This window comes from Petaurus breviceps, unplaced genomic scaffold, assembly GCF_028583685.1.
Source record: "Petaurus breviceps papuanus isolate PSGF00001 unplaced genomic scaffold, PetGlider_PUasm1.0 90879, whole genome shotgun sequence".
Classification (NCBI taxonomy): Eukaryota; Metazoa; Chordata; class Mammalia; order Diprotodontia; family Petauridae; genus Petaurus; species Petaurus breviceps.
This window is the reverse complement of record NW_027187368.1, coordinates 6,835,617-6,853,987: the sequence shown is the minus strand read 5'-3', so window position 1 is coordinate 6,853,987 and position 18,371 is coordinate 6,835,617. Positions and strand designations below refer to the sequence as shown.

Below are 18,371 nucleotides of genomic sequence, written 5' to 3'. Positions count from 1 at the left end.
AAGTCTGTGATGGGGGATGGGAGTTACATGGAAATTGGGAAAGTGATCTGTCTATATATCCATACACATACATATATACACATATATGCACGTTCATATTTTGTATGCATATATGTATTTGTATATAATATATCTCTCTTCATATATGTGTGTATTGGTATGCGTACATATTTGCCTCTAGAAAAAATACTCACATATATATACATATATGTACATATACACATATATGCATATTTACCTCTAAAATCTTCCTAAAGTTTAATTGTAAGAGGACTCTTTTTTATGGGTTAGCATCATTTTCATCTTCATTATTGTTAGTATCAGTCATAAAACAAAATACAGACCCATGGTCAAACACCTGAGAGATTACCATGGTTGGTCAGTAGTCTATGTGGCCTACTTTGGTCACCTCAGCTATGGAATATGCTTTGGTGAACTTTCAGTTTTATCCTTTTTATAGTGTTTCATGTTTTACAATGTTCTTTATACAAATAATCTGATCGGCCTTCACACAGATCTTAACAGTAAGGCAGGTCAAGGTTTATTATCCATACTTAATAGATAAATAAATGAAACCTGAGAAAACTTAAACAGATTTTCCACAGTCATGGAGAAACATGGTACTCAAAAAAATTGAATCTAAGTCTTCTGACTCTTAAAATTTGGATGTTCTACTTCAGCATGTTATGTATGATCAATTCACAAAATATTATAAAGGAAAAAATCAGTCTTGAGTAAGATCTCAGATCAAGACCCACCTCTGAAACTAAGATCCTGTAGGATCTTAGGCAGTTCACTGGGCCTCAGTTTCCACATCTGTGAAATCAGAGGGCTGGGTTAGATGACATCTAAGGTCTTTTCCAGTATCAGACCTATGATCCTTAGCTATTTACTATATGTGTGACCTTGGGAATTTCTCCCCTCCCCCAAGGTTTCTCATCCCTCACCTCTCTGGGTCTTAGTTTCTTACTTGTGAAATAACAGTGTTGGCCTGCATCTTCTCTAAAATACCTTCTAGTTATCTATTCTATGATCTTTGAGGAGAACCACAATTTGGGATATGGTATTCTTTTGATTCCCTAATTCTACCACTGGTGGCTTACTTTCCTGTTTATATGTATGATGGCCAAAGCCCTGTATGCTGGCCTTCTTTTATTTAACTTTGTATATGCTATTTCCTCCCTATTTTATTTTAATTGCCTTGAGGTGGAGACAGTATCATTTTTCATCTTTTTATCCCCAGCACCTGGCACAGTGCCTCGTATAAAGCAAGTATTTAATACATATTTAATTTTATTTTAATTGAATAGAGTTTGCAATTTTTGTGATTTTCCCCCCACATGTTGAGTTAAGCCATTGGAGGGAAGCTATATAAAAGGCTATAAATTAATTCACCCAACATATGAAAAATATATATTAATGTGTTTATTGGAAGCAAAACAGTCTGGAAGGAATTTTCTATGACCCATTAGACAAATATTGTTTGTTCTGATGCTTATCATTTATTTAAAACTTAGCATGTTCAGGAATGAAGAGTTTTGAACTGGAAATTGAGAATGATAATCAATTTACTGAGTGAATTTGGATAAGTCACACTTATATTCTCTGGGCCTCAGTTATCTCATCAATAAAATGAGGCTAATATTCCTCAGTATCTTCATCTAATAGATAAACTTAGATAATAAATGTGAAAATACTTTAAAAACTTAAGTTCTATAGAAATCAGGAGACCTGAGTAATATGGTATGTTGTCAAGTATACTGGATTTAAAGTCAGAAGACCTGTTTTCAAATCCCAGATGTGCTACTTACTACCTATGTGGCTTGGGAAAATTAGTTGACTTTCCTCGGTCTCAACTGAATCATCCATAAAATGAGAGAGCAGACCTCTGAGGTTCAACTCATCTTCAAATCTCTGATCCTACATTCTGGCTTTCTTTCTTAGTACCATGACCAGGAACATTAGTGAAGCTGAGAGCAGTAAATGGTCCAGTAAGAGTCATTACTGAGCTTTTGTAGCTTAGCTATCCTAGGCCTCCATCCTGTCCATGTGTTAGGGTATAGTGGAGAATTTAAGGATTAGAAAGAGCAAAGGTAAATGTCAAGCACAACAAAGAGCTGAGTAACTTTCTAGAAGTTTTTGCCTGTTTTGGTTACTTTCACAGAGGGATTCAAATCTAGGTAGTCCTCCTATATGTGAGAAGAGAATGGCTACAAAATTGGGATTATGAAGAACTTTCTTCCATATGGACATTTCTATGCATCTTTCTTAGTTCAATGACCCCTTGGAAAATGGGAGCAATGTATGTGTTTCTGTTCCACCTCCCCTTTGGGGATTTTGTGTGTCCTATCTGACTTTATATCACCCTTTTAACTGGGAATCAGTTTTCTGGTATTAGTAGAGGTGGTGATAATAAAACTTTCTTGATATGGCACTTGTTTGACGGTATCCTCCATCAGTCTAAGACTTATTCAAGAATCCCAGAAAAAATACTGTCAATGACTCACTATGTGAACTGAAACAGGGGACTTCCAATGTCTAAGCCTTGTTTTCCTAATATGTCAACTGAGGAGATTTGAAGGGCTGGTCTGGAGTGGTTTATATTCCAAATCCTTTAAGAGTAAAAAAAAAAAAAGGTTAAGACTGTGATTGTGAAATTTGTTTACCTACTTTCTATATACAATCCCAAAGCTCATTACCAAATAAAATAAAATAACATCTTGACCATGTTAGAGCAAAGTAAACTGCATCATGGAGGAATTGAATAGTCTCCCCTGAACTACCCCCATGACTCCATCCATTAGGGATAATGAATTTGGTCTTGAGTTCCTGATTCTCTTCTTCCCAGGAGGACTAAGCTCCCGCTGCAGGACTCTGTTCTCCCTAGGTATAGTTTATGCACCAAACTCTGAGCCATGATTAAAAGAATCATTTTGCATGCAAATCCTTATTGTGGTATTTTTTCCATCTCACTCCTCAGAGTAAATATGTTGCTGTTGTTATTGTTAGGAAAATAGCCTTTTGCAAATGGGTTAACTGGGGGAAAGCCATGAGATTAAACAGTTCCATTTGGGGGAGAAAGAAAAGAAATCATAATTCTTTGGGGTCTCTTCTTAGGCCTTATTTATGACTGGAGGAATTAAGCTAAGGTATCAAGAGAAAACACACCACCAGGATTGCAAAAATGGTTTTGATTTCCTTTTCTTAGGACCCCAAAGCCAGACACAGTACTTTGTCAAAAATGTCTGTCAATTATCTCTTCCATGTCCTCATTTTGAGGTCTACTGCATTAACTGTGAGTGCTTGTCACTGGTTTCTTCTCCCTCTCATTGACAATGCAACATATTCAAATAATATGCAAAGGAAACAGTAATAATATAAAAAAAAACAGGTTATCAATTAACATACAAAAGTGGAACCACATACTGCATTATCAGGATAAGGGCTCCATAGAGAGTCAGGCAGCCTATGGGCAAGAACAATGCTAAGCATTCAAGTTTACAATCCCTTTGGGGTGCCTGCTGGCGAAGAAAATCAACTTAAGCTTCCTATTAGAAACCCTAAAGCAAACCAAGTTTATTACCCTTGGAGCTCATTTCGAATACCACATGATTTGGAGGAGACCTGTTAGAAGAAACTCACTCCTTCCCCCACCCCACCATTTTGGCTGGCTTAGTGTTTTAGGTTCATAATACAGATGTTGTAGGGGAAAAGACTAGATTTAAATTCATAGGGCCCTAGATATGGGACTGCAACAGGCCTTAGAGGTCATCTAGTCCATGGTCCTAATTTTACAGGAGAGGAAACTAAGTCCTGGGAGAAGGAAATTAAGATTTCAGAGGGAGTAAATAGTAGAAACAGAATGTGAACCCCAAGTGCACTAATCCTAAATTTAGTTTTCTTTGTCGGGAAGCACAGATGAAAGGAGTGGGGGGAGGGTGAGAGAGAAAAAAAGTAATACCAGTTTCTTTGAAATTTAGAAAAGCATGAAAGAGTCAGGGGACTTGGGTTCAGTCCTCACACTATTTAAAATGTGTGTGACATTATCAACTGCTCCTCTTAGAAACTAATTTCCTTCAAAGTCCAAATTTTATAGGTGGCTTTCTAAATTCTCCCCTCCCTTACCCTGCCAGTAATTAGTGCAGTTCCAAGAAAATCACACTGTTATTTATTTGTTTGTTTGTTTATTTATTTAATTTCATTATTTTCACAGTTTGGCTCTTCCAGAAATATATCTACTTATTAGTTATTGGAAAAGAATATCATATTTAAAGTACTAATAATCATATTAATGTTTATAAAGGGTCTAAAAATTCTGTTTTGACATTCTCACTCTAAACAAAATCCAGAAGTTGCTGATAAGTAGAAACATAAATCACAAGTACAATTCAAGATAAAAAAAAAAAGAGGAGTTTGTAAAGGTAGCATTATCATATGCCTCAGTACATAAAGGAATATCATTTCATGGTAAGTTTCATCTTATATTATAATGTTCCTGATGAGTAATTAATTGTGATCACCATGAAAAAAAGTATAGCTTAGACAACAACACTGATTAGAAAGGGTGAACATTTAAGATATTTTACAAAGAGCTTGGTATGAGGTCTTGGTCAGACCCTTGAGATTAAATAAACATACACTCTTTTATTTGGTCAGTTCAATACTAGTGTGGAAATAGGTGTAGGTATGGTGAGAAATATAATGTGAAATAATCGGTCAGGAAGTAGAAATGAAAGAAACCAAAGACTAGTAGGCAGTGAAGAAGTCTCACACCTTTATATAATGAATACTTTTTTTTAAATGAAAGAAAGAAAAAGAATTGGTAGGTGTTGGACAAGTGAGTACTAGATCACATCATAAGTCATAAAATTGATTATATTTTAAGAGACAGGAAGCAACTTGTTATTGATGTGGGAGTTGTCCCTGAATCAGGTTTCTGGGTACAGTAAGAGCACTAACTTCTCAGAGCAGATATCAGAAACTGCAAGCAGCTAGAAGGAAAAAAAAAAGTATAAGAATAAAAAATATGGTATTCAATTGTAGCAACTCAATCCTGAACTATTTAAATGAGCAATTGATAATGAAATATGGATGTTAGATAGGAGATCAAAATAGATTATAATAATTCTATACAGCAGTTGAACCAGTATAAATCAATTACCATAAAAGGGAGATGAAAAGAGCCTAAAAAGCACTTTAGTCAGCAAACACTGGCCTTATTTTCCAAACAGAGATAGATTATGGCCAAACACAACATTGGTTTAAAATATAAATTTAGTAAAATCATAAAAATGGAGCTGATTGATGATTATGAGTAGCATCACTTCATAAAGCAGAGAGAAGCAGAGAAGAAGAAAACTAAAAGGAAAACTTGGGGCATGATGGTATACATTTATAATTCCTACTCCTGAGAAGATTGAGGTTCAATGATTTCATGAGATCTGGCATTCCTAGCTACAACAGGGCGAAAGAAGATCAAGAGTCCATTTGACTCCCTGGAAGTCACCAGCATGCTTCAGGCAGGACAACCTAAGAAAATGGATCAGGTCAATGATTTCATATGAAGCAATAATGAGGCTAAGCTCATGAGTAACTGCTATACTTCTAGCCGATATACCTAGTAAAAGAAATCTTATTTGGTAAAATATTCTATAAAACAAAGTCACACTAAGGATGAAAATGGAAGAATAGCAGAGAGTTGAAAAATGGAAAAGATCTGCAAAGATTTTTGCAGTGAACAGTTTTCACCATAAAAGTCAGTAGGAAGTTTATAGAACAGGTAGAAATGCCACTAATAAAGACAAAGACAGAAAAAGCAGACAGAATGAACATAATATACATGAAGAAAATTAGAGATAAAAGTGACAAAATTGTGAGTATTGGTCAAATAATTTATAAGGCAATTAAAGGAAGAGGAGATACCAAAGGTATGTGTGGGGAAATCAGGACTTCTTTATATCATAAAAAAAAGGTGGATGTGAAAAACATTTAAAATTAGGGCCTACATACTTATTTTCCAATCTATAAAAAAAATGTGAAAATTATCAACCCATGTATCCATATTCATGAGAGTATATGCAGTGAATACTTTTTTTACAAGCTATATTATACAGTTGATTACATCGTTGACATCTCATAATTTCCTTAACAAGGACAGGTAGATGGTACAGTAGATAGAGCCCTGAGCTTGGAGTCAAGAAGACATCTTTCTGAGTTCAAATCTGGCCTCAGACACTTACTGTGTGACCTTAGACAAGTCACTTAACCCTGTTTGCCTCAGTTCTTTATCTATGAAATGAGCTGGACAAGGAAATAACAAACCACTCCAGTATTTTGGCCAAGAAAATGTCACAAAGAGTTCGACATGACTGAAAGATGACTGAACAACAGCAACGAATTTACTTAACAATGTATAGATGTAATTTCTTTTTTCTGTTTATTATTCTTTTGATTGTGATAAACCATTTAATTCATTAGAGCAAAACACCCTCTGCAAGATTCTCTTCCATTAGGCTGTCTCTCATCAAAATAATTCAAGATTCTTTGAAAGATATGAGAGAAATGACCTTCTTCAATGATGCTTTGATAATCACCATGAGGACAGGCACAAAACAAAACAAAACAAAAAACAACATATTCTCTTCAAAAGTCTTTCCCACTGTGATAAAAACCTAGCATTGAGTTCAAGTTGAAGAGGCATTCTCTTGTGTATGGCAAGGTACTTGAGATACTGCTGTTTATGGACAATATGGTATTGATTACATCAAGAAAGACTCCAAACCTTACAGAAGCTCCTAGAAGATATTTGAAACTACTCAAAAGTTTGTGATCTGATCTGGGAAAGAGCATTTAGAATGTCTATTGGTGAGATAATGGCATGCAATTGATGATAGCTGATAAAGTTTGTCCATTGGTATTTATATCTGAGAGAAAGAACCTTAATTAAATGGTGGACCTGGGTGTTGCTGGGGGAAGAAACCAAAAAAACAAAAAAACAAAAAAAAAAAAAGGAAAAGAATAGTGACCTGAATTGACTTCAGAAAATTACAAAGCTTCATTAAGGATTACAGGTTTCTCCTAGAAATAAAGGCTCATCATTTTTAGTAGTAATAAAGCTGAGACTAAGAATGCATCAATTTCCCAAGAACTTAAAATTAATTTCACACCAAAGACAATGGATACGTGCATGACAGATTTGAGCAGACTGCAATATATAGCAATGATGACATTCAAAAGAAAAAAAATCCTCAATAGTAAGGAATGTCATCAGAGAAGTGTATGCTAGGAAGAGGAAATGCATTGGTTATGTAGCAAGGGTGATGCATGACAACACAGAGAGCTTGAGAGTGCCAATGAATTACTCATGGTATCAGGGAAAACTGAGAAATCCCTTTAGCATAGTGCTTGGATCCTCTATGATGTACATATGGGAGTATGTGGCCAGAAATAGCATAGGATGAAAAAGCATGGATAGAATGTAGTCTTCATCAGTATAGGCCATGTCAAAATTGAGATCATAAATTTTGAATATTTTTATATCCCTGTCAACAGAATGTAAACTCTAAAAGCAGGGATTGTTTCTTTCTTTGTGTTGTTTTTTTTCTTTGTCTTTGTATTCCTAGCACTTAGCTCATGCTTGGTAGGAATTTCATAAGTAACATGAATGAGTTGAACTATATCCAGAGCATAGTAAATCCTGCTACAACAGAAGTCTGGTGATGAATTTTGTTTAGATGTGATTTAATTGACCTCAGAAGTACCTTTCAACTAAGCCATTATGTGATTTTGTGATTATCTTACTTCTAAAGTTCTTCTAATATTAGCCTATTATCTCATGATTATTTTAGCAATATTTCAAGAGAGCTAGAATTTCATTAATTTGAATACTCTTTCCAAAAAATACAGATTAAAAATCCTCTGCAGTGATGTAGAAGATCTTTGTGAATTGCCATAGAGGACAACAATGACAACACAAAGTGTCACTTAGGAGATCAACCTTCTGGAGCTGGATCTCTGAATTTAGTTATCCTACCCTGACATAGCCTACACAGACAATCTATTTCTGAATCCATTACTAATTGCTTTTCAAGAGCTATGAGATATGCCAGAAATGGGGTATTCTACTCAGCTGATACAGCTTTTGGGAATCTAGGCTCACCTCCAAACCATAATAATGTGTTGGAGGAGAATTTGCATGCCAATAATAGCTTATATTAATTTAGAATGTTCATGCACTTCACTGCATTTGCCCTGACAACAGCCCAATGAATTAGGTAATAAAAGTATTATCTCCATTTTACAGATGAGGAAAGTGAGACTCATAATGATACAGTGATTCTTCTCATAGTCATAATCTAGGTTAAAAGTGGGGATGAGAGCTAGATCTCCTAGCTCCAAGTGTAGTGTTTTGTCCATACAATATTCTATATCTTACTGTTCATTGAGGAGGATGCTTGGAACCATTGCTGGAAATTTATGGCAGAAGTAACAAAGTAATTGTGAGGCACACAGGCAACCAGTCCGTTTTATTAAAGCCAGGTCCTTCCTGTGATTAAAAGTCCAGGTGAGATTTCCATAATCTTTCGCAAAAATCTTCCCTTAAACTTTCTATATGAGATGGGTAATGTAAGGATTATTACTAATATTTTACAGATGAAGAAACCGAGACTTAGAGACATCAGGGTTACCAAAGTAAGTGTCCAAACCAGGACCTGAATCCAATCTTTAATATCTCAATACTAATGCTCTTCCTAACTCAGAGTGCTGCTCTTCTGTTCTATTTGTCCATTCTTTCCAGAAAAGCCATTCTCACAATCCCTCCTCCTTATCCCCGTGCTTCATGGGAGTTGACTTGCCTCCCAGTTTAATACCGCACACAAAGAGTGTAGGAATTTAGATGTACTATGTTTGACAAAGTTGCAGGCCCTCTGTACAGAATTTGATATCTTTCCAAAAGGTGTTTCCCTTACTTTCCAAAACATTGCTATACCATCCCTCCCATGATGGGTACATTCTAGGGGCTTTGCTTCAGTTTAAGGAAGTCAAGTACCTAAGTGCATGATCTTGTGTAACCTTATAACAAGAGGCCAATCTGAGCCCCCATAGATCTTGTTTCTAAGAGGCATTTCTATTCGAGTAATGTACAGTCCTGCCTTTCTTGCTGTGTTAGTGGTTTCACTGAAACTGCTGAACAAGCTCTTCTCTTTTTGCAGTCTGTAGACAGCATAAATGATGTCAGTCACAAGCCTATCAACCACTTCAGATCCTAACCCTGTTCAACCTTTTCAAATCCTTCCCCAACTTTCTCAATTTGGCAACTGGGCAGGAGGAAAGAAGGGGAAGATTAGATAATCATACCTCATTGTAATTACTTCTCATTTTCCCCTGCCATCTAAAATATTTTTTTTTCCTAGTAGCATATCCAGTCTTAGATTTTGATCTGACTTATTAGTTGGAGAAAACTTTCCATGCCAAAGGAACCCCAGAGTTACTCTTACATTAAAGGAAAAGACTACTAAGACACAAGGAGATGTTTGCTGTTTTATTTAGAAAGAGTAATATTTTCATCCTGACTCTGCCACTAGCTCAGCGTTTGACCTTGAGCAAGGTACCTTTTATGTCTAGGCTTAAATTTCCATATCTATTAAGTCAAGTATAATCAGCACCCATTTATAAAGAACCTACTATGTACCAGTCATTTTCCTAAGTGTTACATGTTAAATGAAGGGCTTAGATTAAGATATCATCAAGTTTTTTTTTTAAATTCTCTTTCAGCTGTCATGTTCTAAATTTTAATATTCTCTGTTCTATATAGTCCCTTCCAGCTCCAATACTCTGTCCTGAGAGTTCCCTTCCATCTCCACTATTTGATTAAAAGTTCCCATCCAATTCTAACATTGTGTTCTAATAAACTTTTCAACTCTGACATTCTACATTCTTATATTCTAAGTGGGTAATTAAAAGCCAAGGATGAAAAAAACAAAACATGGAAGAAGAGTAACCATACCTACTAGAATGATGAAACTCAGTCTGTGTCTGCCTTGCTGCCAAGCCAACAGCAGTTTACACTGTGAATACTGTGCGTCACTGTTATCCTCTGAATTATTATTGAACTGTTGGGCACAATTAATTGTGAATTATACCCAACAACCCCCTACCATCAACAGCAACAGAGAAAATGCTCAACATATGCCAGATCATAAATGTCTCCTTCCCTTGGGGTGACTTTAGCCCTCAGCAAGTATCTATCTCATCTTAATTCTAATGATGCTTGTCCCTAATATTTTAAAAGTAAGACACCTTTCTAAGCAGGAAATGATGATGACTTCTACTGCAGTATCAGACAGGGAAATAGAGAGAGAGTGCAACATAAAAGCTGTTTTAGATTTCAAAACAATTGACTAATTAAACAGTTAAAAAAATCCCAATGAACAACAACAAGGGTTAGGTTTAATAAATGAAATTGAAGAGTGTTGCATGAAGATCAAATAAATAACACATTTGTAAAGAATATTGTGGTTTTCCAAGCACTTCACATAGTTTATCTCATTTGATCATCACAAAAATCCCATGATGTAAGTCATGTGAATATGATTTTCACCCTTTTGTAGATAAAGAAACTAGATGTCAGGCATGTATTTCATAAAGTCACATAGGTAAAAAGTGGTAAAGCTAGAACTTAAGGTGATAGCAAATCTAAGGTTCTTTCTACCAACAAGGTGTTTCAGCAGAGAACTCTGGACCTTGAGTCAGGAAGACCTGAGTTCCAATTTTGCCTGAGAATAACTACTATATAAGCCTGGGGAAGTCACTTAGCTTCAATATTCTCAGTTTCCTCACATGTAAAAAAAATTATGACCTACCTCCTAGTGTTGCTGTGAGAATGAAATAAATTTTTGACAAATGCTTTGCAAACTTTGAAGTGAAATATAATGCTTCTTCTTCTTCTTCTTCTTCTTCTTCTTCTTCTTCTTCTTCTTCTTCTTCTTCTTCTTCTTCTTCTTCTTCTTCTTCTTCTTCTTCTTCTTCTTCCTCTTCTTCTACCATGATGGGACACAAAATTCCTAATTGCACTATTGCAGATAGCTATTTATGCATTGCAATACAGGGAATAGTTGCAAGGGTTTAAGTGGATCACAAGTGGATGATGTTTTCTTGAAATTGAAAAATTAGATATGATACTGGGATATGTGAAAAAGTGCATTGAATTCTATATGCCTGGCGTAAGTTAAACTTTTATAAGAAGAATAAGTCTTTTTGGGGATTGATAGTTAAAGCAAGAGTCAGAAGACCTAGAGAGGGATAGAAGTATTAATGACTAGAATAGGAAACATGGAATCTGGCCCTGTGGATCAGTTCCTTTCTCTCCTCTGCCCCTTACTGACAATGTGGATTTGGGCAAATCTCTCCCTCTCTTTTTTGTTCCTCTGAGTTTTTAGCTGTTCATTTTTGTTTTTTGTTTTGTTCTTCCCCTGTGGTTCCAGAACATTCTGTAATAAGCTACCAAAATAAATAAAAATGTTTGGAGAAGATACCATATGGGGAATGTCAATGAAAACAACTCTGAGGTTTCATTTCATGCACAGAACAGTGACAAAGATAATAATAGTTCAAAAAAGGCATTGTTGGAGGGACTATGGGAAGACAGGCATGATATACTACAACATTGATAGAAATGGGAATTGGTGTTAATTGTTTCCAAAAATAAATTGCAACTATGCTAGTAAAGTGATTCAATTTTTGATACCCTTTGGTCAGACAATAACTCTACTGGGTAAGAAGACCAGTATCAGAGAGAAAAATCCCCAAAGAAGAAGTAGCAAAAATTAGAAACAATGTGGATATGTGACAATATATGTAAATATAACTGAACATTATTACAGCTAAGAAGAAAAAAAATTAAAAAAGGAGATTTCATAGAAAATTTGGAACATTTGTTTGAAGTGGTGAAGATCAAAGTAAGTAGAAAAAAAAAGAATGATGTCTAAAATGTCTGTGATAATGTAAAAGAAAAGAGTACTAAAAGAAATCAGAATTCACATCACTGAAATTATTAGTAAGCTCCAATAGGACAGATGATGAAATAAACCTTCCTACTGACACAGAGGTAGGGGATTCTGGGTAAAGAATGAAGTATATATTGACATATATATGGTAAATATCAGTTGATTTTGCTTAATTGTTATGAGTTACTTCCAGAAGGGAAGCTTTGGCAGAGGTGGGGAGAGAGCTGGAAAGGAAGATCTAGGTTAATGGATGTTAGCAGGAAGTGACAGAAAAGTTAAGAAAAAAGGACAGGAATAAATTACACATAGGTAAATAAACTTATATTTGTAATAATTAATATTGATATAGCATTTTGATATCTATAAATGATTTTAATACATTTATTTGACTCTCACAACAACCATTTAGCCTATAGAAGACAACTGTTAAATTTTCACCATGAGCATTTATATCTCAGAAATTGGCAAATTTTAGAAATCAGAGTTCAATATATTGTTTTGTTGATTTGTAGACTTAAAGTGATGGAAAAAATATTAATTATATGCTAAACTTAAAATGTTACATCTATATTTTCCAGAGAACTGGCTGTTAGATATTTAATTTAGCAGTACACCCCTACTTAAAGATATAAATATCTTGTTAGGGCAGGGATAAAAAAAAGAGGTATTTGAAATGACAAAATGAAAAAGAGGAACCTCTGAGTTACATTAGATAATTGAACTGTGTTTTCTTTTGTTTTGTTTTATTCCCCCAGACTCAATCAGGTCAGTACTCCAACTACTGTCTTCTGAATTACTTCACTAAAATAAAACTGAGGACTTATTTTACCCACCAGGGGGCAACAAGAGAAGAAGTGGTGGAGAGAGAGAAGAAAGCAGGAGGAGAGGAAGGGAGAAGGAAAGAGAAATACAGACAGAAAAAAGTCGACAGACAGAAGGAAAAAGAGAGAGGGAGAGATATACATCAATGCAGAGAGACTCAATTAAACCAATTTATCTCATCAAGATTTAGGAGTTAGAATTATATTTTTAGCTTTATTTACAAGGCAAAAGTGAGGTAGGAATGGTCAAGTGCCCAGTCCCTGAGCCCAGGTGACCCAAACTCTGATAGTTTTGGGAAGAATTACCTCATCCGCCTCCCTCCCTACCAGCCTGCCTACAAGGTAAAGAACATTCATCCTGCTTGACACAGGTCCCCCTGTCGGAACTGAAATTCTCAGATGGGAGCTTAGACTGTGTCACTCCTGAAGTGTCCTGTTCATACCATCCTACTGCTTGAGTCTCCATCATTGGGTGATTTATGGGCCATGTCAGTGTCATTTAGCATCTTAATGCTCTCGGTCAAGGACCATCACATATCTTCTAAAATTCCCAATGTCCTTCAGTGGGAACAAAGTTGAACATACAAGGTATCAGCTTATAGTATTCGGGAGGAGAAATAACATTGTGTCTCCATTGTGTAACCCAGATTTGTTCATAGGAAAAAAAGGGCATATGAAATGAGTATGAGGGGATAGTATGAAGATAACCAAAAGAAAATTAAACAGCATTTTAATTTCATTTAGAGGGACTCATGATCTAGAGCTGGGAAGGATCTCAGAGATCATCTAGTCCAATTGCTTCATTTTACAGATAATACTGAGGCCTAGGAGGGCTAAGTGACTTGTCTAAGAGCACACAGGACAATTTCAAGATTCATGAAAGGTTATATGCATAGGAGGAACTTTTGAATACAGAAAGTTAGAGTTTAAATATACCTTAATACTCTAGAGATCAGATCTAGTTTGAGATTTTTATTTTAGGAAAGTCAAATCAGGGCCCAGAGACTGAGATAGATAAAAATAGTAGGGGGAAAAAAAAGAAAAGAAAAGAGGGCTGGACCCAGATATATAGAATCCAGCAATTTTCTGAGGCCTGATAACTTTCCCCATTTAGAGCTCTCAGCTCTGACAGTTTGAATAGACCTTCTTGATGAGGTACAGGCTCTGGGAACCCCCTTGAACTCTGACTTGAATCTTCCCACATGAGGCATTTGCCTGGGGTCATAAGCCTTTCATTATAGCTGGGCCCAAATCTCTGTTGCTAGCCTTGCCCTCCTTTGTCCAGCTATCCCCCACATGGATCCTCCCAAAATATCTATACACCCTTAAACTAGCCTAGCCCTCCATTGCCTCATCTTCAGGAAGCCTCCAGCTACTTCTCACCCTTAATCTCTCATCACTGGAGTCTGACCTCATCTTACTCCTCCTGAAGACCCTCCCCAAACACCTCTTCTAGACCACACCTAGATTCCTCCCAAAACCTTTTCTGTATATAAGACCCCATCTTGCCTCCATGAGAGAGAAAAAGCTGGAGAATTACCTAGCACAGACTCACTCTGTCAGATGATTCTGGCCCGCTTGTCCAATACAAGCTTCACAGATACCAAGGCTTCTTAAGAGTCTACCCACTATAGAGAACTTTTAATAAACTTTGCTTTTCTTTGGCTGAGAGAAGACTTGAATCAAATTCATTTGGCAGTACCCGGTGTGCTGGTATTTTGGGGTCTCACAAACCCTTAAACCGAAACCTCATCATTTTATGCTTCCCTGACCTCTTCCCAAACAAAGGCAGAAATCTCATAACTAAGTTGAACCCAAGAAAAGAGAAGCATTTTATTTTTCAGCTCAACTTTGGCAATCACAGTGAGAACACATAAACAGCATTTATTTGACTGGGAATTAGTGAAGGATGGATGTATTTCTTTTCCCTGGTGAAAAGTCTTGCTCAAGAACACATGGGGAAGCCCTAGAGATTTTACACTTTGCCTTTGCACATGTTGAAGTAAAAAGACACCTGAATTCAGTGTCAGAAAACAGGTTTGAATCATTTTTCTGATGTTTACTCACTGTATAACCTCGAACAAGCCATTTTTCTTCTCTGCATTTTATCATCTATAGGCGGTTGGGCAATGGGAACACCAAAGTCTTACTCTAAAACTCTATGTCTCCAAACTCTGCCTCTCTCTCATCCCCAATCTGCTTTCCAAGACATAAGACTCCATTCAGAAACCTCTTGCAATGCCTGGTAATTAAATGCTAATTCATTTGAGTGTTTGTTCATTTGCTTCATGCTTGTTTTCTTATAAATATTTTTATTACATTCGTTAATAATTAAAATTTACCAAGCAATTTTCAATTTTTTGTTAGGCATAAACAATTAAATAAAAAAGTGTTTTCTCTGGTAAGATAGTGAAAGTCTCTTGTGTCTCTGTCCTATGAAATAATTTGATTATTAATCAAACAATCAAGGGATGTGAATCTGGTTGTCTGGGAGGAAAGTCATGACATCAACAGAAAGCTATATTCAAGAAAATTTAGAAATAATCAAGAGATGGAAGGCACTAGAATTAAGGGGTCTGGGAAAGACTTTTCTGCAGAAGGTAGGCCTTTAGCTGGGATTTGAAGGAAGTCAGGGAAGCCAGGAGACAGGGATGAGAAAGGATAGCATTCTAAGCAAGGGGGAATACCATCAAAAGTGACAGGATTTTGGAGATGGAGTGTCTTGTTCAAGGAATAGAAAAGAAGCCAGTGTCACTAGATCATAGACCTTTTGGGACAAGGGGTGAAAAGTGTAAGAAGACTGTAAAATTGGGGGGGGGGGGAGTAACAGAGGAGAGATTTGCAGATTATGATGGGTTTTATATTTGATTTTGGATGTTATAGGAAGTGCATGAAATTTAGGGGAAAGATGTTGTCAGACATGAATTTTAGGAACATAATTTGGACAACTGAGTGGAATAAGGACTAGAGAGAGACTTGTGGTAGACAGATAACCAACAGGCTAGAAATAGTCTAACTGTGAGGTGATGTGGGCCTGTACCAGGGAGATGATAGTTCCAGAGGAGAAAAGGGGCATATTCACAAAATGCTATGAAGTTAGTGTTTTTAAATGTACAAAATAAATGCATAGTATTAGAAAGAAAATAATTTATATTGGAATATACAGTAATAATATACATGTGCTTAAGTTTCTATGTGTCATGTGTCATGTGTGTGTGTACATATCCAGGTAGTTAGCTAACCAGATGAACATTTAGTTAAGTTCACAAGTCTCAGGTAAAGAACTTATGACTAAATTCTATTCAATTAATGTACCGTTTTCTCTGAAATTTTCCCAAATAAATATAAATATAGAAGGAAGAGCACCAGACAGGAAACATCAGAGAATGCTTCCTGGAGAAGAGAGTATCAATTCGGGCTTTGAAGAATGAGTAAAATGACATCAGTGGATGGCTTTCCATGTGGAAAAAGGGACTTGAGCAAAGGCAAAGGAATGTTTAACTGTAATCTAGATGAGAAGCTGATGCCTTGAAAGCACAGAAGAACTAATATTTTACACATACTGATTTAGGAAGAGTTGTAAAATGTAATGTGGAAGTGTATGATGTTTTAATGTTTAGTAATGTGTAAAGATGACAAGTTGAGGCTGACCCATGACATCATACAAACCTTCCCCTTGTTCTCACTCATTCCCTGAAATTTTATTTTTGCCCATTATTTTATTATTTAGTCATTTCTCAGAAAAATACTTCCTTTCTTCTTTCTAAACAGCAATTGCAACCCCTTCCCCAATTTAAAAGAGGCCACTTGGGTCATGCGACAATGCAAGGAATTTGGTCACATTTTGCCTCATCAGTACCACTAACAGTTCTAATTATCATGTCAGAGTATGATCACTTTTGTGACTATGCAAAAAGACAATAGGATGACTGGTCAAGTGTCGGCATGGGGTGGCAAAATAATGTAATGATTAGAGAACAAAAAATTTAGACCCGGAAGGGATCATAGTACATGATGCAACTCCTTTATTTTACAAAGAATATTCCAAAAGGAGAAGTGATTTGTCAGAGGTCACACTGGTCAGTCCATTACTTCCTGACTCCATATACATGATGTTAGTGATGGTAGTGGTCATCTGGATGGGAAAGATGATGATTAAGACAATGAATATACCAATGATGGAAACAAATGTGCTAAAGAAGGACAAAGAAAAGGAAGAAGAATACAGAGCTTCAATTCAGTGGAAATAATTCTGTGACTTCTGGGAAGAAGCATGAGGTATCACTGAACTTGGAGTTTGAATCATGCTGCTATAAGACTCTGCAGCAGACATTTGGTACCTCTGAATACTGGATTCCCTGCCTCTAAAATGTTGATACATGTATGTAATTCTTTCATAAACCATATTTCAAGACAATGCTTTGTAAAACTCTAAGGGTTTTTAAATGTGAGTTTTCATTTTGATTTTTTACAAATTCCTTTTATCCATTTCTGAATAAGTATTCCTCCAAGAGTTTCTCTTATTTTTTCATCTAGTCCATTCTGCTTGTTTTCTTTTCTCTCTTCTTTCCTTTTTTTCCTGTACTCAGAGATTTGGAAAGATGGTAGTCATGGTCACAATTTCTGCAGATGTACCTGGTCAGCTATACTTAGGACTTAACATTTTAGTTCATTCAGTGTGAATTATTCTGTTCTTGCTTGAAGAGAAAGTTATGTTTTAACTGGGAGGCACATTGAGGCTGAATCCTCTGAAAGGTCTGGACAGGTTTAGGGAGTACAATCAATAAAATATCTGTATGATATAGGAAGTGGGTTATTTGTTCACAATAAAAACCTCAGGATTTAGAAAAGTGTTCAGATTTGGATGTGGTAGAATTATAGTCACGTTTAGAGCACAATTAGAGCTAAAGGCTTTGGTTCAGGTTAGAGAACAAGGTCAGATTTTGAGAGGCATGGGATAGGGGTATTCTTTGTGATCACTATAATCATCCACCCTTGGTGAATGGAAAAATTTCAGTGCCCTCAACAGAAGCGAAGATGTTAGAGACAGTGGGAGAGTATTGAGGAACAGATCAACAGGTCTGTTTTGGACATGTTGAGTATGAAATATTTATGTGATATCTGTTTGGAGATAGAGGAGAGAGATGAGCTCAATTAGTTCACAGAAGAATGTGAATTAAACCCATAGGACCTGATGAGATGACAAAAAGGAAGACAAACAAACCAACAAAAAGATGAACATTTACAATATAATGTTCTGTTGAAGTGAATGGTTAAATTTGGAATAGTATAATGCAAGGGTTAGGTCATAAGGTCAGCACTAGGTTCTAGTAAGGTTTGATGTTCATGGTCAGAGTTAGAGAATAGGGCTAGATTTTGATTGATTGATGGATCTACTATGTGCCAGGAAATGTGCTAGGTAATGGGCATGCAATGATATAAAGCAAATAGTCCTTGCTTGCAAGGATCTGACATCATAATGGGGAGGAGAGAATATAGAAAATTAAAGAGAAAATAAAATGTATGGAATAACTTATTTGGGGAG

General features: G+C 36.0%; 1 long non-coding RNA gene across 1 annotated transcript in view; it reads right to left on the bottom strand.

Annotated features, from left to right (window-relative positions):
• Nucleotides 1–4,196: 4,196 nt before the first annotated feature.
• Nucleotides 4,197–18,371, bottom strand: part of LOC138150514 (uncharacterized) — a 113,688-nt gene continuing 99,513 nt past the window's right edge. The window contains exon 4 of the long non-coding RNA XR_011165577.1: nt 4,197–4,991. This is a non-coding gene — a long non-coding RNA (uncharacterized lncRNA). The remainder of the gene's footprint in view (nt 4,992–18,371) is intronic.